The sequence below is a fragment of the Balaenoptera borealis genome (genome assembly GCF_965194805.1).
Source record: "Balaenoptera borealis genome assembly, chromosome: 4".
In the NCBI taxonomy this organism is placed as follows: Eukaryota; Metazoa; Chordata; class Mammalia; order Artiodactyla; family Balaenopteridae; genus Balaenoptera; species Balaenoptera borealis.
The window spans coordinates 11,386,023-11,401,543 of NC_138861.1; the positions used below are offsets into that span (position 1 = coordinate 11,386,023).

The 15,521-nt window shown below is 35.7% G+C and overlaps 1 long non-coding RNA gene across 4 annotated transcripts in view; it reads right to left on the reverse strand.

Annotated features, from left to right (window-relative positions):
* Positions 1-15,521, reverse strand: part of LOC309628612 — a 136,084-nt gene that overhangs the window by 119,978 nt on the left and 585 nt on the right. For 2 of the 4 annotated variants that reach the window (XR_014244579.1, XR_014244582.1), the window contains exon 1: positions 9,666-15,513. This is a non-coding gene — a long non-coding RNA (uncharacterized lncRNA). Of the gene's footprint in view, positions 1-9,665; positions 15,514-15,521 lie in introns of those variants that run through there. The other 2 variants (XR_014244580.1, XR_014244581.1) reach the window with 1 other exon arrangement.

The window sequence follows — 15,521 nt, forward strand, 5'->3', positions numbered from 1 at the left end:
AACTTGCTGCTTTTTAAAAATGTGCACACATTTATACCAGACTGGAAAAGGATGAACTGACGTCATGTATGTATTGCAATAATAATAATAACAACCGCTAAAAATTCCACTTGTACTCTCAGTGATACAATTTATTCTGGCATAATTCAGTGTTCATCATTTATTGTCGTAGCCACAAATTCAGCCTATGTTTTCATCATGAACATCTCTTCTTTAAGCCCTTAAATTTTAAAATGTATTTTAATATTTTAGCTTTAATTGTGATGGAATTTCAACTAAATACTATGATGGTTTGTTAATTACAAATTCTTTCTGAAGGCAGCTGTTTACTTCTCTGCAACTTATAGCCTTTTAAACCTACTCAGATCAGCTTTGAAATATATAATTATGAAGCTTAAAAGTAATTTGTAATAATCATATTTCTAAGATAATCTTGCATTTCAGATATGAATGTAGTAACATTCAAACTACATCACTAATATTATTTGGAATGAATTTCAAAAAACTACACTGCTCGTTCGCTTTTTTACTTTAATATTGTCATCATACAGATCACACAAAGGATTTTTTCCCCTGGAGGCCAGCCTTTAAATTCAACAGCTAGTAGTATTAAAAGGCTAGTGGGGGTTGGGAGGGGGGCTGAATATGTAGAGAGAATATAGGACTGAACAGAAGCTCAGGCAGAGAAAAACACCTCCTGTGTGTAACAAATAAATAGTACAAGATTTCACTTGTACCTCAAGACAACCCACTAAGGCTTATATTAAATAGACAATGAAGGACTTTGACCGTAATGCTACGGAATTCACTGTGGCCGTTTTAATATTCTACATGTATTGTGTTAGTATGGGCGAAATAGCTGTCATTTAAGACAGGGAGCTTTAAGCAACATATAGTGATATGTGAAAAAAGAATTATATTTCTTCTATTGGCTTCAAATACAATCAAAAGACTTCATCTATGATAAGCAGATTTTTAAACAAAGAGTTATGAAAATGAAAGTGTATGTAGGGAGCATTTTCTTTTAGATCCCTTTTCAGTGTTTCAAATTAGCTTTTATTTCCCAGTCATTTCTATGATATTTACATTCAGGTAGCTGAATCAGCAAAGGGGTTATTAGAACAGACTAGTAATGGAAATGATTTGCTCAGAGACCCCTGGCAGTAAAAGCTTCAGTACAGCGGTGCAATGCTAAATGAATTGCATGCTGGTGGGGCGAGGGTACTACAATTCCGTGTTCTTCATTTCCCCCACTTCCTACTTCTGTTACTGCAGATGGAAGTAGACTCACTGAAACTTACGACTGAGATAGAGAATTATTCGTTTTCACACAAACTCTAAGTCTCTAGGGACCAATATTTTTTAGCCTTTATAAAAACCCAGGAATAATCCCCTCCCTGCCTCTGACATATAAATTGTGTTGAATTTTTAATTTTGCTAATGATGTCCCAGAATATGGTGGGCATATTCTGGGATATTGGAAATATCTTGGATTAAAAGAATATGTTTTTGTTTTAACATCAAGAATAAATATGTCAGTTAAACAGAAAGTAGTCAATGAACCGGAAAAGGGAAGACATACGAAAGCATAAAATAAAATGTTTAAGCATTATTCTTCCCCTAGACCACTAAGCTCCAAACACATTGGCTTAGTTTCTGTTCCTCCTACATACAAATATAGCAGACTGGTTTCCACCGTAGGGTCTCTGAACTAGTTGCAGCTGGCTCCTCCTGTCACTCAGACCACAATTTAAATATACTTTCAAAGTGAGTCCTCTCCTGACACACCCAAACCAAAGAAGTCACCCAATCCTACACTGAGCATGACTTTCCTCTCTTGTCCTCATAGCATTGATCATTCCATGAAATTATCTTATGTATTTGTTTATTCATTTGTTATCTTTCTGCTTTCCTGCCCTACCCCATTCTTCTGCTGACTGGAATGTAAACTCTAGGAAAGCAAGAATCCTACCTTCCTTGTCTACTCTTTTATCTCCAGTCCGGTCTTAGAATAGTGATTGACAAATCCTAGGTGTTCAGTAAATATTTGTTGAATACTTGGAAACGTTACTTCTTAACAGATGTTATGTTTAGAAACTAAAGCTAGCTATATTGTGGCAAATTCCAAAAAATGTAATTTGTGTTTTTCAACACTTGTTTCTACTCGAGAGGGTAATTTGGAGTTATTCTGACATATATTTAGTTGCACAATACATTAGAGAAATTTATATATTCACTGATTTAACAGTTTAGCTTTGGTGCATATTAATAACAATAGATATCATATACTGAATTCTTGTTTAGGTACTGTGCTAAACATTCCCATGCCCTCTTATTTAATTCCTTCAGAAACCCAATGATAGTAAACACTACTGTCATTTTATATACGTGGAAACTGAGGACTAATGAGGTTAAGTAACTCACCCAAAGTTGCTCTGCTGATAAAAAGTGAAGCAAGGATTGGATGCCAGTTCTGTGGAACCTGCAATGTAGTGAACTTAATCACTGCATTTTATGGCCTCTTCTTGGATATTATGTCTATATATGTTTCCTTTTTTTACACAGTAGGGCCATATTTTTAGTTTTTCATAAAATATGCCCTCTGTTTGAGCAACAGGGTACATGACTTCCCCCCACCTTTTAGTTTTGGTTATTGTTTTGTTTTGTTTTGTTGAAGTAGAGATGTGCACTATCTAATCATAATTTTTCTCTTTTAACCAAGGCTGAAGTAGTCTGTGAATACAGAAGAATGTGAAAGGAAATAATTCAAATGGTGGCTCTATTTCCATGATGGCATTAGAATGCTGCCTAATCAGCATATATTCCCTGAAAAACTCTGTCTACTATATCATATTATCGTGTGGCAAACTGGTCTAAGAATTTGGAGGCAGGCTTTCAGATATGGAAATAATGTACTCATCGACTGGCAGCTTAATTCTTACAAATAGAGTTACATGCTTAACTCAGTAAAGGAATTAATAAGGGTGGATTGATTTCATTTGTGGTTGATTTTACTTGTGCTTGATTTTACTGCAAAATATATTCATTATGGTTAAGATATTTGAAGAAATAACGCAATATCCACCATGTGAGTAAGGCCTCAGTTGAAGGTAGTCATTAGGATGATAATAAAGAAGAGAAAGAAATAGGAGTGGGAGGAATAGTAACAAGAAGAAGAAAGAAGGGTAGCAGGAGGAAGAGAAGAGAGTAAGTTATTGAAAGTATAGAAAACAAAGGAAAATATTTTATTTATATTTAAAAACATTTTCTAAACATATTTTTAAAATCAAGGAATCCTTTCCTCTGAAAAGTATTATATAGACGTATTTGTATACTGCTATATATTCTGCAAAAAATTTAAATACCTGCAGTTACCTGGGTTACATACCTACAATACTTTAAAAATGTTAAGTTAAGGGGAAAAAAACACCTTTAGTGAGAGCTGTCTCACAAACTGTTAAATGTACTAATATGATTCTATAGGTTTCATAGAGTGCTAAATGGAATAACATTTAGGGACATAAATTCTTGCAGACTGTTGAGGCATAACTTGTTATTGCTCTGGAGATGTAAAACCACTCTCATTTTTAATTTATTTTTGTTAATGAACATTTTTTTAATGTGGTAGTGCATTCTACATGCTTCAGCACTTATGCTTCCCCTTAAAAAATATTTTCCAAGAAGTAGTTAATCATCTAGGCTCTACTTCTCCTAGGAGAACATTTAACTTAACAGTGAACTTAACTGTGAACTTAACACAGTGAACACAGATGTGCCTTCATCAGAAGAAAAATACCAAATTGAACAGATAACATAGGAATCAGTCTCATGCCCTGAATTGGAAGAGCAGGTGAGTCACGTTATTACAAATAATACATTAATAAACGTCCAGATACATTAATGTCCACATAAATAGCATTAATCTGGACATTATAATTACAAAGAGTGCTTTTCTTTATAGGTAACCTAATGATATAGCTGTATGATCAGATTTTATCAAGTTGTACTTCTAAAAGACCTAAGTTAACGCATAATCCTTAAAAATTTAGATATGAATCACATTTAAGCAGGTGCTCATTGTTTATAGTCAATGCTCATATATGCTTATATATAAAGGATATAGACCCTTAGAGATTTTATAACTTGACATCTAAATATCAAAAAGTTCAAACACCTATCTTTCTTTAGATGGATTTTTCGAGAAGAAATTTCCCAAGTGTGTGCTTGCTTTAAGCAGTCAATAACACCCTGACCTATTTTGAGGCTGTTGTTTTATGCAGGATATTTTCTATAAAAATAGAACTGCCTAAAAAAATTTATGACATAAAAATATTGAGTGAAATATGTACAGTAGCATACCTACTCGAGTTCAGGAAGAATCATGATTCAATTTAAACTTGCGGATTGTCTGCTTCTAATTGGTATCTCCCCTAAGTAGTAGCCCCAGGGTTTGCACCAAACATATAACTTAACTTTTCCAACATACACTGCTTCTGCAAGACAGTACATTATCGTCTTTATTTAGGCATTTTACTTGAACATACGATTTCAAAACCAAAAAATTAATGTTTTGATGTCAACTAAATACAAAAGTAAATAAGTTAGAAATTGACTAGAAAATTGTGGTTTTTTTTCACCTGTCAAGTCTCAAGATTAAAAAGAAATGATGGAACTGTAAGTTTTCATTTTTATGGTTCTCAGGAAAGGAATATATATATCCACTGTGTTATTTCCATGAGCAGAGACTCTGAAATATATAGGTGGCATAAATATTTTCCATAATGTCCATATGAATCTGGAAAAACATTTAAGACTTCTGAGTGCTCAATCTTATTTTAAATTAGTAATAAAAATAAAAAATTAAATGTGTAAAGATAGTTTCATACATTTAATGTTTATTAAAATAATACCCCCAAATGAAAGGTTATTTGAATACTAGAAAATTAGCAAATATTTATTAAACACAAAGAATGGAATAATTATTTTGCCGCCATTTGCCTAACAAAGTTTATATACTTAAGCAAGATATATTTTTTAGAACTCAGGCCAGATATTAACATTTGATAGGAATCCTTCCCTGAAAATCCACCCTTTAAATTTGGATTATTTATACCTATGTTATATAATACAAAACCTCCTATTTTGCACCTACTGTAGCCCTTTCACACAGTTTCGTAATTGTTTATTTATTTATTTGTCTTTCCTAATATATTCTCAGCTCTTTGAACTATAACTTTTATTTCTCTATATCCATGGTTTAGTACTCTGCTTAGCATATTGCCACTGTTTAATTAAAGTTTGTGAATATTTCATAATTCACCTTTGTATTAGCTGCTGGCACATAGCAGACACTCAACAAACATTTGTGGACTGAATGAATAAATGAATGAATGCCATCTGCTTTTAGAATTACTGTGAAGACACATTTCTCAATTATCACATGCCTCATAAATACTGAGATTAATTAGAAAACATCCCACACAAAATCTTTTAAAAGTTTTTATAAAATGACAAGTATCTGTTTTTGTTTTTCAGAATAGTGAGTGAAGGTAGTGTTGAAACCCTCTCTGTCTCCTGTTTTACTTCTTGTATGTGTTTCTATCATGCTTTTATTCTATGACTTATTCTTCATTTAACAAATATTTATTAAGGGTCACTATAAACAATGTACCTCTCTAGGTACAGGGGGATAGGAGGGGTGGGGGGAGTGGGGAAATAGAAACACCCCTGTCCTCATTATCTTTTATTTTAGTGGGGAAAACAGACAATAAGCAAAAATAAGTACATACAGTATGCATTGTTTTAGAGATAAATGCTAAGGAAAAATAAAGCTGGCAAGGGGGCTCAGAAATGGATGTGAGCATGTGTGTGGAGTGGAGTTACTATTTTAGATGCAATGGCAGAGAAGGCTTCAATGAAGTTACATCTGAGCAAAGTCTGAAAGAAAGTAAGGAAGTTCTCCTGCATGTATCCAGGAAGAGAATCCACAGAGAGAAATGCAACAGCAAATAGTGGTGGTGGTACGGGGTCATGGTGAGGGGGATTATGATATGCAGGGCCTATAGGCCATTTTAACAACTTTTACTCTCCATGAGATGGGATGCCACTGTAGGATTTTGAGCAGAACAGTGGCGTGATCTGACTTAGATTTTAACATGCCAGTTCTGCCCACTGTTTTGAGAATATGAGGGACAAAGGTAAGGTAGAGATCAGAAGGCTATCACAGTTACCTAGGTGAAAGATGATGGTGGCTTAAACTGGGTTATACAGTGAAAGTTTTGAGAAGCGGTTGGAATACTCTATATAATGTGAACATAAAGTCAGCAGGATTTGCTGACATGTTAGATGCGCATTGTAAGAGAAAAAGAGAAACTAGGAATGACCCAAAGGTCTTCAACACAAACAATTGCAAGAATAGAAGTTGCCATTGACCATGATGGGGAAGGCTGCATACAGAACAGGTTTTCAGAAGAATTCAGAGGCTTTGTATATTTTTAAGCTTGAGAGGCTTCTGTAAGCGAGCAGAGATGTCAACTTGAAAGTCAGACATGGGTTAGGAGTTCAGGGCTAGAGATACAAACGTGGATGTCATAAGCATTCAGATGGCACTAAAACTCTGAGCCTGAATGAGATCACCAAAGAAATGAGTATAAAGAGAAAACAAAAGTTTACGTCTTGTGTCTTGGAACATTCCAAATGCAGAGGTCATCGAGGTGAGTTGAATAAAAACAGGGCACTGTGGCGTCCCAGAAGCCAAATGGAAGAAATGTTTCAAATGGAAGGAAATGACTCAAATTAACATGTTAATTTAAGATTTAGTCACTCTGACTCTTCTCTTTCCTCACCATCTACATCTAGTCCTCAGTACTCCTTTGGTTTTTTCCTACAAAATATATTCATGTAAGTGTGAGTCCCAACAGAAAGGCAGAACCAACACGAGTGATATGGGATAAGGGATTTATGATAGGGGTCAGACCTTACGCAACCGTGGGAGTTGGGCAGAAGTCTATGGAAGTCTGTTGCCGCTGCTCTAATGGTGGACTTAAAGTCACTGAGAACTGGCAATTGGGAAGAAAAGCTGTGTGGATTGGTGGTCAGCTGGGACAGACTGGAATCCTCAGGATAAACTGGATTTCCAAAAGACAATCTCTACCCACATCAGCTAAGACAAGCTGTATAAACTGTACCCCTAAAGGACCATCTCTGCCTACATCTGTCTCTTGCTACCTCCAATTTCAGCATGACAAGGGATATGCAGATAGTGATATGCAGAAAGAACCTTTACAATGGACCTCCCAGGAACTTGTACACACACACTCTGAGAGGGTAAAGGAGATCTGGCAGGAGCTGAGGGAGCTGCAGGGGCAGCTGCTGCCCCAGACTAAACAAGGTGAGGTAGCAGATCAAGGAGCACGAGCTGCAAGACCCCCTGGTTCCCTACACTGTTCCTCAGCGCATAACATAGCTGCTGCCTCATTTCTTCCTTACGAATCTCATGAAGACTTCTCTTTCGGCCAACCTTAGTGCAGAACCATATCAGGAAGGGAATTCTGGGAAATACAATTCCAGTTTTAGCTACATCAACGCAGTACAAAGTCACTCCAATCCAAAATCCACTAAAGTAAAATGAGGACTGAGAATTAACTATCGTAATCATTTGCTGTAATACGTCTATTGTTGGACTGTTATTTCCTTGAAAGCAAGGAGTAACTGCTTTTATACCCTTTTTGTTCCACAGTACATTGTATTCTAATTATTTGTTTCTATGACTATCTTAATTGCAAGTATTTTCCCTCAATTTTGGTATTCCTAATATTTAGTTTGTTTAACATCTGCAATACAAATCTGCTGAGTGACTAAAATCCCTTCACATTTACTTTCCTATGATTCTAAGTAAAGATGTTTTATAGATACTAAAGAACACAAGATTGGTGAGAAATTAGCACGGTTTATCTAGATTTTCAAATTATTCTCATGTATCCCGTTAGTGAAATGCTCCTTCAGTATGCCTAAACTGACTCTCGGCCTGTCACTTTTATCTTGGTTTTCTAGAAAAAAAAAATCAATATGTCACTTGTTGATGCATGACTACATAAATGATTGTGATTTATTTATGTAGGAATTCTCTCCATTCAGGACTACTTGTGGAGTTATTTCATGACGAGTTTTGCTTTTCTCCCCTCTTTTATCTTTTTCCTTTCAGATTATTATTCAGTATTTACTTCCTATGATTCAACCTTGTACCATAAACATCTGATGACCAAAATCTCATGTTATATTTCAGAGATGTGACATTCTATTGGCTGGAGCTTCCACCCATAAACATGCTACAATATATGGAGAAAACAATATAAGAAGAAAACTAATCAACTAATAAATATTTATTAATGAGTCCAAAAGGTAAATATGGTGATACAAAGTACTTTATCTCATTCCCAACATCAGTTAAAGCTCTTGGGGACAGTTGAGTTTATTCTGAGGTTTCCTGTATCTTCCACAGTCTTGACCTTTGCTATGGTCTGAACATTTGTGTTCTCCCAAAATTCACATGTTGAAATCCTAATGCCCAATGTAATAGAATTAGGAGTTGGGGCTTTTGGAGGTGCTTAGGTCATGAGGGTCCACCCTCATGAATGAAATTAGTGTTCTTATAAAGAAGACCCCACAGAAATCCCTTGCTGCTTCCACCATGAGAGGACACAGTTAGAAGGCACTGATTCTGAATCAGGAAGAGACCTCTCACCAGAACATGACTATACTGTTTCCTTGATCTTGGACTTCCCAGTCTCCAGAACTATGAGCAATAAATTCCTGTTGTTTACAAGCCACCTAGTCTATTGTATTTTATTACAACAGCTGAACGGACTAAGACAACCTGCTGTGGTGCTGCATCAAAGCTCACCACACTGCTTCATATGACTGAATAGTACTTGCTTGAGTGGCTACAGTGAAGCCTGTAACCTTCATTTTTAAAGTCAAGTCAGAAGAAAGATAACATATGAAAGACTGAGAATGGTTTGGAGGAAAATAAAGGCTCCTGAAGGAATAATGATCAATAAGGCTTCACCATGACACATAATTATCAGGAAATGATAAAGAGAATAAAACGTCAGTCATATGCACCACCCCTTGTGTCACTTGAGGACACATTATTTTGCTTCGACTAGGCCCTGGTATGATGAACAAATAAGTCATGGGCCCACCATTGGCTTATAGTCTAGTGGGAGCGTTTTCTCCGGTCGGCAGAAGAAGTTAAAGATTTGAAGCATGAGGATATAAGCTGCTGTTGCTGGCTTGAAGGTGGAGGGAGGCACACGTAAAAGAAAAAGAGGTCTCAGCTGTATAACTGCAAGAAACTGAACTCTGTCAACAACCAGAAAGAGCTGGGAAGCTGATTTGTGCCGCAGAACCCCTAGATGAGAACTCAGTCTGGCTAACACCTTGATTTCAGGCTTGTGATAATGAGCAGAGAACTAGCCACACCTTGCCAGGATTCTGGCCTGCAAAACTGTGATCTAATAAATTGCTACTTATTTTAAGCCACTGTGTTTGCAGTAATTTGGTATGCAGCAATAACAATTAATACAGCTTGTTTCTGCTCCACATGGCTGGCTGGAGTAGATAGATTTGGAGCTGGAGATCTATTACCAAAATGGCTCACTTACATGGCTGGCAAATTGGTGCTGGTTTTATGTGGCGTCTGTCAGATGGTGCTGTGGGATAAAGGCATCAGTTCCTCTCCATGTGGGCCCTTCCATAGTTTGCATGGCTTCTGTACAGCAGGTGATTAGCTTCTATGAGCAACAGTCCCTGGGAACAAGGATAAAGTAAATGGCAATTTTATGACCTAGGCTAGGAAATTATACAACATCGTCCACATTCTAGTGGTGGCAGTCACAAAAGTCTGCTCAGGTTTAAGAGAAAGGGACATAATCCTTACCACTCCATCACAACAGTTTCAACGTCGTACTGTAAGAAGTACATAAAAATGAGATGGAATAGTTTGTATTTGAAACATATAATTACATAGTGATTTAATGACTCACTCCTATCTCAATACCCATTTTGTTTGTTAAAATGTTAACATTTGAAGGAAACTTGTAAGTGATAACAGTACAAAGAAAAGCATCATTGCACCAAAGGTAAGTCAGGGATGTGAATGTGTTTGGATATATAAGTCCCATAATGACAAATGTCAAGAACACATGCTAACTTTAAATTTCTAGAAAATATTCAAGATGTTATGGAGAGTGAAAATAAAAACTAAGATCTATTTGAGTGCTAATGTCTTATTTTAAGTTTAAACTATGTTGTTAACTTGATTTATGCTACCACTGATTTCTTGAACACTTGTTCAATATATAGCAATTAATTTATAGCAATATGTAGCATTAACCATAGTTACATCTCCTACATTGCATATCTTGGTTTGTATTTTATGTAAATGCTATGAAACCAGGAAAACATTAAATATTATATAATAAATATTATATAATATTTAGGCAACTTTTTCATTACAGAATTAAGCACTCATTTAGGTTTATTTTTTCCCAGAAAGTAAATAAAATTCAATGTTGTTTTTATATACAGAATATAATGGTAAGTAAATATAAAGCAATAATATTAGTCCTTAGCAGATCTAGACTGAATAGAAATATACAAATTATTCCTCTTCACCTTCTACATTTGGATGATTAAAAAATAATTGAATCTCATTACTGTGTGAACAAGACATAAGGAAACCACAATTCAATTTATGATAGCATATGCATTCATTACTTAAGTTAAAATTATGGTCAACAATGTATAGACTTGGCAAAATAAACATTATTTCCACTTTGTGTAACTTCCTAAGGGGTAGAATTTCACAATATAAGAGAAGCTTTATATAAGTGACAAAGGCTAGGAAATGCATTTTTCACATTTTAATTACAATTCACATGTCTGTATCTCCTGCTGTGATGTTTTGTTAAAAAGACATCTCATTTGTGAAACTGCCAGTATAGAAATTGACAGATGGCAAGACCAGTTTCCAACCTGCTTAAGTACTGGTTTAATATGGTTTAGATTATTTTATTAGCATTGTCTATTTTTACTATATATCTAAATAGTAAAGAGTACTATTACAATTTCGTTGTAGTTCTTCTATTGTTATAATTAGATCTATTTATATGATTCACAGATTTATTGTTACAGTTTCAGATTTTATCAATATACTATTTTTAGAGACGATTTAACTGATGATCTCTCTAAAAAAATGTGTCAAGTTCTATTTATTTTAATGAAATGCCTACAAACACATAGATGGCTAGGGACAATCATAATAGAAGAACTCAAATGTCCAATGAAAAAAATCACTTTGATAGATGTAACTCATAGACATCAACAAATGAACCATTAACTGGGTTAAATATTTTTTTAAAAATATTGCAATCAGAACAAAACAAGTATTCAAACACGAAAATTACTCCATATGAAGATGAGAAATCCTGAGATCATTTTCCGTAAGACCTCATTGATCACGTTTGGAAATAGAAACAAAGATAAGGAAATTATATACATGGAATAGTTTCTACTGGTGAATCTGCTTATAAAGACTCCTTTGGTTTTATGTTGATAAACATTATTTTTAATACAGTTTATCTCCCTTAAATAATAGAGAGACATAAATTCAGAGAACATCAGTGTTGACGTTAGTTCTCTCCTCCTTCTGCCACCTCAACTTTTTTCAGCCCTCTAAACTGGATATTCTCCTCTGGAAATTAAGGATTTCCTCAGTTGCTGAGTAGCGATGCCTCTCCACATCCTCTGCTTTCCATCCCGTCAGCCCATGGGCTCAGAATTAGCTCGATTTGTAAACCTGGGATATGGTAGCCCAGTGACAAGGACAGTGACATGCTTTCACCTTAATAGTCTTGCTACCACATCTGCTCCTTGGGACGAATCCTTGGTGTCTGCGTAGCTCCCAGATCAAAGACAGCTCATGCAGCGAGTATTTTGACCCAGTCATCTGGGCTTAGCTTCTGGAGAGGATTCCCCTCTGAAATCCTGGGCAGTTGACCTGCTTGCCCTTTTAGTTTCCTCCACAGAGCAAGGGCAACGATGGATCCTGCTGTTCTGTCACCAGGCAGAATTTCTGCTGCAAAAGGACAATTTACCAAGAGTAGGAGTCATTACCAGATTTCTGAAAATTAACTCTATCTTAATTTTTTTCTGCTAGTGCTCTGTCTACCTGACACGTTGCCCCAGTTAAGAGAGTTTTTCACATTAAAATAGACTTTTTCCTGTGCTCTCTGGACCCCAAACTGCAGTTGAGTCTTTTCTCCTCTCTCCTGTCCCGCACTTTCTTATCGGTCCTTGATCTTGAATCCAGTGCAAACTTCAGCCTCAATCTCCATTCGAGGTTCCTGTTGCTATAAGGTACCCATAATGCCCCCTTAATTTTACAACAGTTGTCACAAAAATATATTTTACCTTTAAGTGATATGGAAAAAATCCAAAATGTTAATACCATATTCAAAAAAAAATTTTTTTTTTCATTTCTCTTATATTATTAGGATAAAGCAAAGGGGAGAAGTGGTCTTCATTTAACTTTCTTCATAATGACTGGATAATCATGATAGAGTATGAAGTAAATCAAAGGATGATAAAAGAACTAGGACAGAAAAAATGTAACTTAAAAATTTTTTTTCTGATACTTCATCCACAAACATTGTTTTGCAAATGTTTTAAAGTTAATTCATTTTCTAAAACATCTTATGACTTTTATTATTATAGTAGTAGGGGTTGGAATGAAAAACTATCTCCCTTATTTCCCTAGGCACTAATTTTACTTTTTAGGTACCACTACTGAAAATTTCTAATTTGGCTTATCACTTCAGTGGGAATTCAGTGCACATAAGGGGCACATATGTAATTGGCAACCTAATTTTTCTGCTTTCATCAAATGGTACAATGCCAAATCTGCATTGAAGTTGCCAGTTAAATGCACTTGGAACCAAACAGCAGCAAGCATAAGAGATGAAAATGAACAAACTGGAAAGAGTCATTAACTTTCTGTTTTCCTATCACAACACAAATTGTATCAGGAAAATGTAGCAAAGTGGGAAATTCTACTTGAAACATTAAGCAATCTTAAAAGAGAATAATTCATTTACTTAACTTCTGAAATGTTGTTCATTATAATTTATAAATGGGGTTTCTGGTACAGATATTTTTTTCAACAAAAAATATGAAATAGTTAAAATGAATCAAATTTTCAGAAGTGTATTTTAGGTTATATATTTTCATATGGCTTATTGGTCCAGTGTATATGAATTCTGGCCTTTATTTGGCAAGCAAAATTGTTATAAAATTAAGGAAGGAATGTTGGCTTTACTGAATATCTTAATGAATAAAGGCAATTGACAGATTTTCATGGTTCTCACTAATTATGAATGCAATTGAGTGTGAAAATTACAATCAGTTGTGGTTACCAAAAGTGCCCTTGAAATATCTGGTCTAATGTATAATTCTGAACTGTGTAATATAGAGTCATTATTAAATTACCGTTATTGGTGACAATTAAATACAGAACTGGGACGATAAAAACCCCAAAAACTTGCCCAATATGATCGAGCATCTTCCTTAAATGTGAAAAACTTTTTTCTTAAATGCCTATTTATAGCTCTTAAATAAACTACATATTTATTTGCTAGGTTCAAAGTTCAGATCAGGAATATGTCTTCTACAAAATTTCATTTTGCAGTGATAGCAGGATTCCTTTAGTAAGGACTTCAGGGAAGAATTTCCTGACTTTTTTCATCTATAAATCCAAGTAGTAAGGGCTTTTTAAATCCTTGCCTAACCCTAATAAGGTGGACAGTTTTGTAAACCGTTCTTGCATTAGAAAAAGGAGCGAAGTAGACGGAAAATGCTGAGGGGTTGTAGATCAGCTTACTCCATAATTATTGAAAGCTATAAAGAAACTGTTAAGACTCTCAACTAAGCCAGGTGGTCTGAATGGGTGGGAGTGTGGACAGTAGTGCAAGGCAGACTTAGGTTGAGTTCCAGGTGCACCACTTAATTTGTACGAGACCTAATGTTAACTACCTAACCTCCACAAACCTGACTTTCCTGATCTACAAAATTGAAGACATGGTAATAGCTTTTTCACAGGGCCTACACACATTGAATCTCAACATCCTTTGTTAGTATATCCATTTAACAATGCTTGATCAAGGGAGCAATCATGTCCTGTATTTTTATGTTATTGATCTATTTGTCCACTGGTCCCAACTTTGCTGCCCTTTTTTGATTATATACTTAAGCCACTTTTAATGGATTCTAAACAGTTTGTATGAGACATGGAAGAATTAGGGCAAAAGAAAATTGATGGTAAAGGTAAAATATATGGAGAATATATTATGAGCTGGCATACACCAAAAACCTGAGGACATATCAGTGGACGTAGCTACTAATAAAGAGAGAAGATATAATAACTGAGTTGTCAGCCCTAGCCTCCTAGATGTTCTTAATTTCCTTTTGTCACATTTATGAAAAAAATGTTTTCCACAGTTGTCACCCCAAAGCAGGGTTGTCCCCATACCAAAATCCACATCGACCACTAATACTCATTCAAAAAGTACACCTTGCTTTTACACTCAATATATTTACATTTCAGAAGTCAGACTATTACCAGATTATTTAGAACGCACACACACACACACACACACACACACACAAACTTGAAAGAAGCATAGATTGCTTGATTCCTGGAAGCTGTTTGCCAATACAGTAGTGCACCAGATCACAAAGATCCTACAATCTGGGCAGGAGGCTAGTTAGAGGGTAAGGGAGGTGATGTCAGGTGTACAAACTTAGCACTGGGGATGTATTTTCTATCTAGAAATGGTCCTACAAGCCACCAAAATTGGTTAAAAGATGTTTCCAACACACACACACAGAGTTAAATGCACTCCGTCTGCCTTATTGCCTGCTAAAGACATAAATATACAGGAGTGGAGATAAAGAAGGGGATGAATGGGAGAGTTCAGGACCCAGGGCAAATCTAAAAGGAAATGAGGCAGTGCAATAGGAGAAAGGACCAAGGGAAAATAAATTAGGTAAGCAACAGCACCATGCATCAGAAGTCTTCTCCACCACTAAACTGGCAAAATATCTCTAGAGGGCCATCAGTCAAATGATGTCAAAATGGTAACTGGTTCTGTATGTAATCCCCGTGTTGTTGAGGACCTTATGTGCAGGAACACAAGTTCCACTCCAGGCCACAGTCCCACTGCTTCCATTATCCTACAGAAGAACTGACTGCTGTAAATATTTGTTGGGAGGTGTCATCTGTTAAGAGAAAGGAAGCCAGGTTTCTTGCTGCCTTTGAGGTAAGAGATGTGTCAGGATGTGAATAGCCTGGGTGAGAAGGAAAAGAGGAGGAAGCCTCACAGTTTCCTCCCTGAGAGGTGGAGGAGAAAGAAAATAGCATCGGTGGTTTGGAGAGAAAAGACACAGTGCATTTTCAGCATTAC